Genomic DNA, 10,083 nt, shown 5'->3' with positions numbered 1-10,083 from the left:
TTTCTATGATCAATAAGGTTATAGACAGTGGACAATTGTGGTCAACTTGTTGAACATTTTAAGACAAGAAAGTCGCTGTTATTTTACCAATCGTGGGGGGCATTTGTAGAATACGGAACTCAGTGAATCCTGATCTTCTTCTGTTATAGACAAAAATAACTTTACCTTGTTGAAGAATGGGAGAATTTAAATTCAACCAACTGCTTACAGCTGCTTCTGTCATTGGTATGTTGTTCATCACTCATGGATTAAAACTTTCTTATTTCAAGTGCGACGCACCTATATCATTTTGCTTGCTTTCAAGTCAAGTTTTTTTGATTTTTATGTCCTTTATGTATTTTAAACCTGTTTTCTGGGGCAACTGCGGTTTGGCCTATGTAAAGAGTTACAGAAGCTCCAAATACGCACAGTCCGTATACTATATTATCATATGACCCGTCCAGCTCCACTCACTCAATCCCATAGAAAACCATAGCACTTGAGAACGCTGAGGAGTGTGAGGCCGGACGGGTTGACTTGAGCCGGTCCGGAAAAAGCCGTCAGGTCCTACTGCCCTCACGTCGCTTTGTTGCAAAAACTAATGGAAAACAGATACGAGAAAAAGAATCGCGTACTCAAGGGAATTGGGAGTGTCTTGTTCTGACTCGAAAACATAGAGGAAAAGTTACAATTCCAGAATATTTTTGTGCTCGTGTGGCTGCTTAGGCCCTTCTATCGCGCCCTATTTAGGTTGAAATTTTCTGCACCGACTTCGCAGTCATATGATAAAATGCTTATTGTCTCAGTTTGGTCGGGCTGGACGGTATGATTGCGAGCTAAATGTTTTCCCGTCCGAGCCCTCCCTCCCGGTCAATAAGTATATAGTATGCAAGAAATGAGGAAGATATTAACGAGCTGTTCCAAACTTGGCTGGCGAAAAACTAGACGCCGCGCTTCTTCCGTGCTCTAGGACTAATAAATTTTTTCTTGTTTCAGCTTTATTACTATTCTTTGAAAAAGGACAAAGCGACTCAAGTAAGTTTCAAACCCTAACTGTTTCGGTTCGATATACAAGTTCATTGTAAATATATTCAGTTCCTGATATAATTGTTGTTGGTTTCAATATCACTGGTTCTTCAACTCAACGCGTTTATGATTGTAATTAATAGAAGAAAGATATCGACTACAAACTGACCACCTACTCCCCGATCGACGATCTTCACAAATTAAACGTTTCACATACTAGCTAAACGCGAGTCCAAAGTTAGAGCAGACTCGAGTCTAAAGTTCAAGCATGTACAATGCGACGTCACGCAATATTAAGTAAGGTATTCATCAATTGACAAATTTCAAGACTTAAGCTATTCCATTTGAAAATAGAATCAAATTTACAAAAAAGTAATTGAAGCCGCACCTACTTTGCTTGACAGTCATAGGAAATTTTAGCATTGGAAATGCTACCCAAACAGAGTTGTTAAGACCGATGGAAAACTGTGAAATTAAGTTGGTTTTTTCGTTTGCAGATTAAGGTTTGACGCTTCCTAAAATGATGCTGCCAAAGTTTACAAAGAACAGTGAAATATCTTTAAGAAAACGGAGCACATTGATTTCCAGAAAATGAGTCTTAAAGGGTACTAACCCTGATTTTAACAAGCTGTTTGCTAAAATGCCGCCTTCCAAAGTTTTAATAACAGTAAATCAAACAATCAATGATTTTATTCTGGACTTACAGTGAATCAGGAAATCGAAACTGACAAAAGAGACAAGTGCTCTCTTACTTTGCTCTTCACCAGTTTGCGACTTACGTGATACACGAGCACTGGGCTTGCGCGGGATTTCTCTTGTTCTCGTGCTTGTGCATTCCCTTTTTTGGTTTCCTATTTAACTCGTCCAATGTAACTCCCTGACTTGTGTACGAAATGCAGCTTGTTGTGCAGGCTGAATGTAGTTTCTTATATGGAGGTATGGACAGGCGGGACGAACTTGTTGTCGTGACTTCAAAACCCAATTTTATCCACCTGATAAGCTGCCAGATTTCCTTAGGTATATGAGACTCCACTGAGAGAATTACCCGTCAGCTCTAGTTCACACTAGTTGCAAGTCAGTTAAGGTTCGAGTTATTTAGACTCGAATGTATCAGTGATATTTGGCAACCTGCTTCTCCACGAAGGACTCCGCGTGACCCCTTCCCAACGGTATGTTTGAGTATATTTGGGTGAAAAATGAAGTCTCTCTACTCTTTTTTCTTCACCATAGTTTGTCCCGATGGCATAACAAATATCACAGCTTCCAGTGGTAAGCTTGTATATCCCGAGTCAGGCACTTATGGTAAGAATGAGACCAAATGTTGGAGCATTATGATTCCCGACACTTATGCCGGGATTTTGAGTCGTTTTTCCAGGTAGGTTTTCCAGGTACTACGCTCTTCAGTAATATGCGAACTCTGAGGCTAACACCTCATCTCCAATTAATTTCATGCTGCCGATAATCATTATCCTAAAGGACATCTAAATGCAGAGACAAACAAAATCATAAAGTCATTCCATAACAACTCAGAAATTACCTTGGAATCTTTCCGAAATATGGTACTAGTTACATAGAGGAAGTTTTTCAAATGATACATCTTCAACCTTGAAGCTCGCATGCGAGAGTCAACGAAAGAAAGATTGAAATAAGCTCCCAGCAACGTCATTGTTTTTTTTAATAATTCATGACTAGCATGGGGTTTCTTTCTTTCTGATTACAATAAAATACCAAAAGAGAGGACTAGAATATTCTCATGTTCATTATCAAAAAAATCTCTCTTGCACTCATTTTGAAATTACTGGAGATCCATTTTTCCACGAATTAGACTCTGTTTGCTCATAATCGCATATTTTCCCAGCCGATGAGATTTCAAGTATTCTTTAAAGCAACCAATCCTATTGCTGGAAAAGGAAGGACAACGATGGCAATGTTTTAAAAACCAGCTCAGAACTGTATCAATAAAGTATTTCTACGGACTAAATCAAGTAATCACACGATTTTTCTCGTGAACTTTGCGATAGATCACAACTCGTTAATTCTCTAAAGCCTACAATTTGCACTCGAAAAAATGAGATTACCCATAAAAATTGCACTTAACTCAGTTGAATTACCATTCTCAACCAAACAATACTGTAACGGGACTTTTCAGGCCCAACGCGGTCAGACAAGGGATAAAAAACATTGTAAATAATTTTAAAGTAATTTAAAAATATATATTCATCTTCTCCGGTAGATCAATCTTCATTTTGTTTTTAAGGGTGGTAAGAACGGAAGGGCAATTATATCGCTTTGTGATATTTTCCCCAGGTTTGACATAGAAATGTGCTCCAGTTGTAAGTGCGACTATCTTCAAATTGGAACTTCCTACAGCGATTTACACCAGCAGACTAAAACATGTGGACGATATAGCTACAACTATTTACAAGGATATATCTACAACGTCGACTGGAATGCTGGACTTTACGGCAATGTTCCTGGATCGACGCTCTATCTTCGTTTTGTGTCGGATGATACAGCGCATTACACAGGGTTTAGCTTAACCTTCATAGCCTTGTCCCAGACTGGTGGGTAATAAATATACATAGAGGGTCTCAATAGCTGATGGCGGATGATGCCCGCCTTCAAGTAAAAACCTAGCAAGTCCAATGCATTTGACACTCAACCTACCTCCAGCTGTCGAGTCTGACTAAGCAGTGGCGGGGCATAAGCCTGGCAGCCAGTCAAGCAATAACAGTGCGTTGCTAAAATAAGCTAGGGACCCCATCTCAACCCACGGGCAAACTACAATTGAAGCAAAGGAGTCCAATACCTACTCTTCCTACCCTGAGCTATAGACACGTACACACAACTGCTACTGACCCACCTTGCTTCCCGGTGCTTGTCTTAACGTTAAGACCCCTCCATTCGCATCGGCTGGAGCTGGCAGGTTCCTGCAACCCCTCCTGAGCCTGCTAGTTCGGACTCTCCACCACCCTCCAACCACTGGGTGTTCACACAATAGATTTAACTGTAATAGGGCACGAACCCGACTATCAATCTTGCTACATCAGTGCAATGTGCGGGCGTGTTTTTGCAATTCATAGCAAACTTATTCTCTTGATAGTTGATGATTTTGTATTTTGCAGTGGGTGACATAAACTATCTGAATGCAACCGAAGATGAAAGCATTGAGTTTGGCACACCAAAAGTTGACATTGAGAACTACCCTTCAAGTTACGCAGAACAGTGGGTTTTAATCGTCCCTAAAGGACGGAAGGTTCAGATAGACTTCGACATACTTGAACTGGAGGACAGTGAGGATTGCAAAAATGATTACGTCGAACTCCGTGACGCATCTTTCATGGTTGGTGATCCTAAAACAATAATTGGCCGTTTTGGCAAAATCCTGACTAGTCGCCTGTGTGGAAGTACAAAGCCGAACTCTATATTGAGCCAAGGGAACATGGTTTGAGTTCAGTTCAGGAGTGACAGAAACTCTACCACTGTGTACAAGGGATTCAAAGCTTCCTTTAAAGCAGGTGTGTTATAAAATTGAGTTTTGCTATGTTATTTTTATTTTCGTGACATCTTTCTCCTTTGGAAAGTAAAATTAATTTAACTCTTGGTGAATAATCATCTGAGTGATTCACAACTGCCCAAGATAGCAGCACGACAATGTTTTAGTGTTTTTGTTTGTTTTATTTTTTTTTGTTTTTTAAGACAACTAACCTTTGTCCTCTTTCTATTCAACTTACCATGAAAATGAATGATTGGTAAATTGTCCTAAAATCTATCTTTTTCATTTTGTCAGGACAGGGAAGAGTGTGTGTCAGCCGTCCAATGATACTTCTGTTTCTCTCAGCTCTGATCACGCACCTGTCAAAGAACAACTTGTTCTAGTCCCATCAAGTGTATCCAGGAGATGTATTTGTTCGCTGAAATTTTGAATCATATGCATTTAGCTAATCTCTGATTATGGGCTAAAAGTTTCAAAAAGACTTTGAGAAGTATTATTTCCCTAAGAAATTTTTTTTACGAAAATATTTCTTAGATCATTTTTTATCTCTCAATTGATCGAATTTCTGTGTGTGTTGTGGTTTTGTTTCATCCACCTGAGGCTAGCAAAGTTTTCAGATCAGTTTTAGTGCTGAATATATTTCATTTGAAAAAAGAAAGTAAGAGATTATGCCGGTTTGAAAGCTGTTAGACTAGATAAAGCTCGAACAACATTTTATGTATTTTCAGTTTAAAATAACTTCATGTATGTGCTTTGGATACAATGAATATATGAAAGTTGATATATTTTGAACTGCGGTTATAGATACGTATGATGCACGATCCTCGCAGTAGAGAGCGCTATTTATGCAATAGCGAAAATCAGACCTGAAAAAAATCAGGCCTGTACGGAATTCGAACCACTGACCTCTGCGATACTAGTGCAGCGCTCTACCAATTGAGCTAACAAGCCAACTGGGAGCAGGCTGTTAAGTTATTACATTGGCACAGTTCGTATTTGCACTCTTATGGACTGAGATGAAGGTTCATAGAAAGGTAAAAATAAAAGAATACGGTTAACATCCAGCCATCTCAGTTGACCCAACGAGCTTGGTTATTCAAGGATTTATCATATGCCAAACGTATATCGCTCTAATAAGACCCAACTATGGTATGTTTATTTCCGAGCACTGGGAAATTCATATCACTTTGTGTTCCAGCTTTTAAATTTTGAGGTTTCTATAACACAATAAACGGTTCGAAACTCGCTCATGCTTTCTTTGTTATGACTGGTATCTGCTGCTCTTTACGACTCCACGACATTTCCCTATAATTGCGAATTTTGTAAATCCTCTTACAATTTTTTCTTGCGCGGGATTAAAGTGGGTAATCTCGAGCGGGCAAGATTGTCGATCATGCCAGGTCGGGTAGCCAATTAGAACAAAGGATTCGCATCATCTTTCTCACTGGCGCTTTTAGATAGCGCGCGTGTTTCCCACGGGCTCCCCTGTACTTAAAAAAGTTATGATTGTAGGCTATTTTAGTAGTTGTTCAGTGCGCGCGTCTGTCTACATGGAGGTGGGGGACCCCCGACAGGTGAGGTTGGGCGCCTAGCCGTGCTCGAGGAATAGCCCGCGTTTACATAGAATTTTACAACCCCGGGGTGCGGGAGCAAAAATTTCTCGTAGTTGTTGTTGTGCTTGCAAATAGTGAGTCTGAGCGTAAGCGTTCCAAGCTCACGTTCCAAGGGTCACGCGTCGTGCTGCATGGTGTTAGGTTACGCGAGGAACTGTTGACAAATCATCCACCTCACATTTTCATCGGCATCATAAAACCTGGGACTATGCGATGCAGTAGACTTTCTGCGACTTTTAGACTACTACAACTTTATACAGCAACTGCGTTCCCTACGACTTACAACCCTAGACTACCCTAACTAGATTATTATCACTCCCCTTTTCTCTAGCTTACCTGTTCTGCTCACCGACGACGACCTAAAAACGAAAAAACCAACAATGACAAGCCTTCTTTGAGTCAATATTCAATAAAAACAAACGAACCGACAAAATCGCACGCAACATTTTGCAGAAATACCATACAACATACATACCAAAAGTCACAAAGACCTACAGCAACTCAACGAAACTGCTCAGACTACTCCTATCAAATAAGATTCTACACAAAAAACCTAGTCGCTTATCAAACTCAACCACGCATATTTAAAAACTTTTTGCTGGGAATTTCATACTGTTGTCAATTCTAGTTTTATGGCTGCATATCTTTTTACAAAAAACCTCATCACATCAATTAATTTTCCAACAATTTCTGATTATTATGCACCAATTTTAGCACATATCTTATAGAATGGACTTTTATTCCATTCGCAATGTTGCACATGCCTATACTAAATGAGTTTAGGCATTTTTAAATTCGTACATTATGTTTCTACCCGTATTGCAAATTAGTTAGCCTCATTATAATTCCATATTGTTAATGCATACCTGTTCTTGACCAGATATAGATATTTTCAATTCATTTTTCTATCAGCCATTTTATAAATTAGTTGGGCTTTCCACTTCAGTTATTAACCTCGTCAATTTTAAAACCTAAAGATTATTCAACTTTTGAAAACAACAACTTTACACAATCATTCATTCAAATTTAGTATAAACAGCGCCTCTCTTTTTCTATTTGTACAAAAGAAGAAAGAATCAACTGGGGTTTCATTCGTAAGTTGAATTTACTTTTTTGGCCTCTCGTCCTCTCTTCGTGGTTTGAGATCCCTCACATATAGATACGGATCCCTCAGTAGAAGATTTCGATGCTCTTTCGCTGTAGATGAAGGAATACTCACAATAAAATCTGTTACTTATTAGTGATATGACCTACCATCCGAAACGCTCCGACCATCACATCCGTGTTTTTTTTTAATAGGTCAGTTACCACCTTCCCTCGATTACCCAATCCAAATAAACCCAGTAATGAATACTTTCTTTGCATCCTGAGGACTGTGTCAATCATCTCCGAGGCAGCGTCGAGCTCTTTAGAAAACTAAAATTTCGCCTGTCCGTGATGTTTTTTTAGCACATATCGTCACTCAAAGTTAAATAAAATTTACAACAGGACCATACTCCTTTTCGGGCATGAACTCCTACGTGATGAAGTCACGCAATCGTGGCATCAACGGATAATCTTTATTTGTACTCGCATTAATACTTGCTCTAAGCAAAAAAGTTCCAAAATTAAAAGAAATTATTAGAAATAAAATTGGAGTACTAGCAGCCTGGAATAACCATAGGGGCTAGCGGAGCAAGGCAGCTAGTTAACATCAGCATTAGATAAAATTAAAATTAAAATTCGAAAACAATACACTGCTAATAGGTACATAAGTTGCTAGTAAGTATATAAGTTGCTAATAAGAGGGTCTCAATGGGGTGCTAGCTTTTACGGTTATCGGCTAAAATTTTGGCTCTTTTACGGCTATCGGTTAATTTTTCACAGTTACGGTTAACAAAAAAGTTAAAATTAATTTCTTTGGTTCCAAAAGGTTAAATATTAATATACCTGTGTTTTATTAATCTTTAAAGCAAAATAAAGGTGTTATGGTCATCTCAGGCTTAAATGAGTTATTCTTTTGAAAAAAATTAGTATTTGATAAATCATACCACTTCTAATATTATTTTACGTAGTTATTGAAAAAAACAAAAACAAAAACAAAAAACAAATTTCAGGGTCCAGTGTTTTTTACGATAGCGAAGGACTGTAGAGAACGGCATAGAATAAAATCTGGACTGGACTCTGGACTGGACTGGACTCTGGACTGGACTGGACTCTGGACTCTGGACTCTGGACCCTGGACTCTGGACTCTAATTTTACTTTTACTGTAATAAGTATCAACAAAATTACGAACAACTATGCGCATCACTATGCGATTAATTGAGTCAATTAAACTACAAAATAAACTACAAAATAAACTACTTAATACATTACAGAAACTTACTTTATACTGGACCTTGTCAGTACATGTCACGTTATTAGTTTGGGTGTGAACAACAAAACACCCGCAAGTATTTTCGCACAGGATATGATAAAATTCTGTGCTAGAAAGTGGTTTTTGAAGGTGTTTTTGGGGCTCACGGTTTTAACCTTCAATTCAAAACCTTGTAGAAAACTACTTTTTGCGAAAGCGACACGAGCTGGATATTTCGCAAAATGTAGTTTTCTACAAAATTTTGAATTGAAGGTTAAAACCGTGAGCCCCAAAAACACCTTCAAAAGCCACTTTCTAGCACAGAATTTTATCATATCCTGTGCGAAAATACTTGCGGGTGTTTTGTTGATCACACCCAAACTAATAACGTGACATGTACTGACAAGGTCTAGTATAAAATAAGTTCCTGTAATGTATTAAGTAGTTTATTTTGTAGTTTAATTGACTCAATTAATCGCATAGTGATGCGCATAGTTGTTCGTAATTTTGTCGATACTTATTACAGTAAAAGTAAAATTAGAGTCCAGAGTCCATGGTCCAGAGTCCATGGTCCAGAGTCCATAGTCCAGGGTCCAGAGTCCAATCCAGTCCAGAGTCCAGTCCAGATTTTAGCCTATGTCGTAGAGAACGACTGTCTGCAGCAGCTTACAAATTGACAATGTTTACCGGCAACTTTACTTTATTAGTATTCCCCAAGGGGCTTTTCAATACTTAAGGTATGGGTCGCACTTGAGCAAAGTTTTCAACTTTGCCGGCAAAAAAAACCACACAAAATTTGAAACCGCAACCGGAAAGCAAACTTTTGGTTTCAACTATCAGGGTCGCACTAGATGAAAAAAATGTCAGTGATGACACTTTGATAAACCAGACACACGTTTATCGAAGTGCTACGGGGAGAGAGCAGTGAGCTGAAAAAGGAAAACAAACGTTAAAAAAATGCATAAAGGCTGATAGTTTCGAAAGAAACTGTTTGGGGCTGCGTCGGTGGGAGTAACGAAATAATTTGGATATATCAACAAAGTTGAAATGGTAAATTAGCCACCGTAATGATTACAAAAGCTGACGTTTCGAGCGTTAGCCCTTCGTCGGAGCGAATAGAGGAATTGTGGGTTCTGTGTGCTTTTAAAGGCAGAAAATGGAGCTACGTTATTGGTGGGAGCATAGCAACGAGAAAAACATGAATAAATTAGTGGAATGAAAAGCGTTCGTTGATCCCTGTGGGATTTAGACTGCCGGTTTGAAAGATGAGCTTTTGTTCAAGATTTTTACGGCTTTCCGTGCCACCTAAGTGCAAGGAAAGACCGCAGATTGCCATGTGTTGCTTAGAATGATTAGGTAAATTAAAATGTCTAGCGACTGGTTTCGATGTGTCCTTGTCATTCCTTTCCACGTCACGAAGGTGTTCTCGGAATCGGTCACCCAGTCTTCTGCCTGTTTCGCCGATGTATATCTTTTTGCAATAAGTACAAGTTATGCAATAGATTACATTGGCGGAGGTGCACGTGAAGTGATCGGTGATCTTAATGGATCGTTTACGTCCCGATGTTTTATCAATGTTGTGAATGAAAGGACACGTTTTGCATCGTGCACGAGCGCATTTAAAAGTGCCTGG

General features: G+C 38.9%; 1 pseudogene across 1 annotated transcript; it reads left to right on the top strand.

Moving 5' to 3' along the window:
• Positions 1-1,898: 1,898 nt before the first annotated feature.
• Positions 1,899-5,747, top strand: LOC148723290 (ovochymase-2-like; annotated as a pseudogene). The gene is made up of 5 exons (XR_015992063.1): positions 1,899-1,941; positions 2,236-2,380; positions 3,313-3,569; positions 4,131-4,523; positions 4,796-5,747. The product of XR_015992063.1 is annotated as an ovochymase-2-like (transcript).
• Positions 5,748-10,083: the final 4,336 nt, after the last annotated feature.

The sequence above is a fragment of the Stylophora pistillata genome, chromosome 9 (assembly GCF_964205215.1).
Source record: "Stylophora pistillata chromosome 9, jaStyPist1.2, whole genome shotgun sequence".
NCBI classification, from domain to species: Eukaryota; Metazoa; Cnidaria; class Anthozoa; order Scleractinia; family Pocilloporidae; genus Stylophora; species Stylophora pistillata.
Note: the sequence above shows the minus strand (reverse complement) of the source record. Positions and strands in the feature narration are given on the sequence as shown.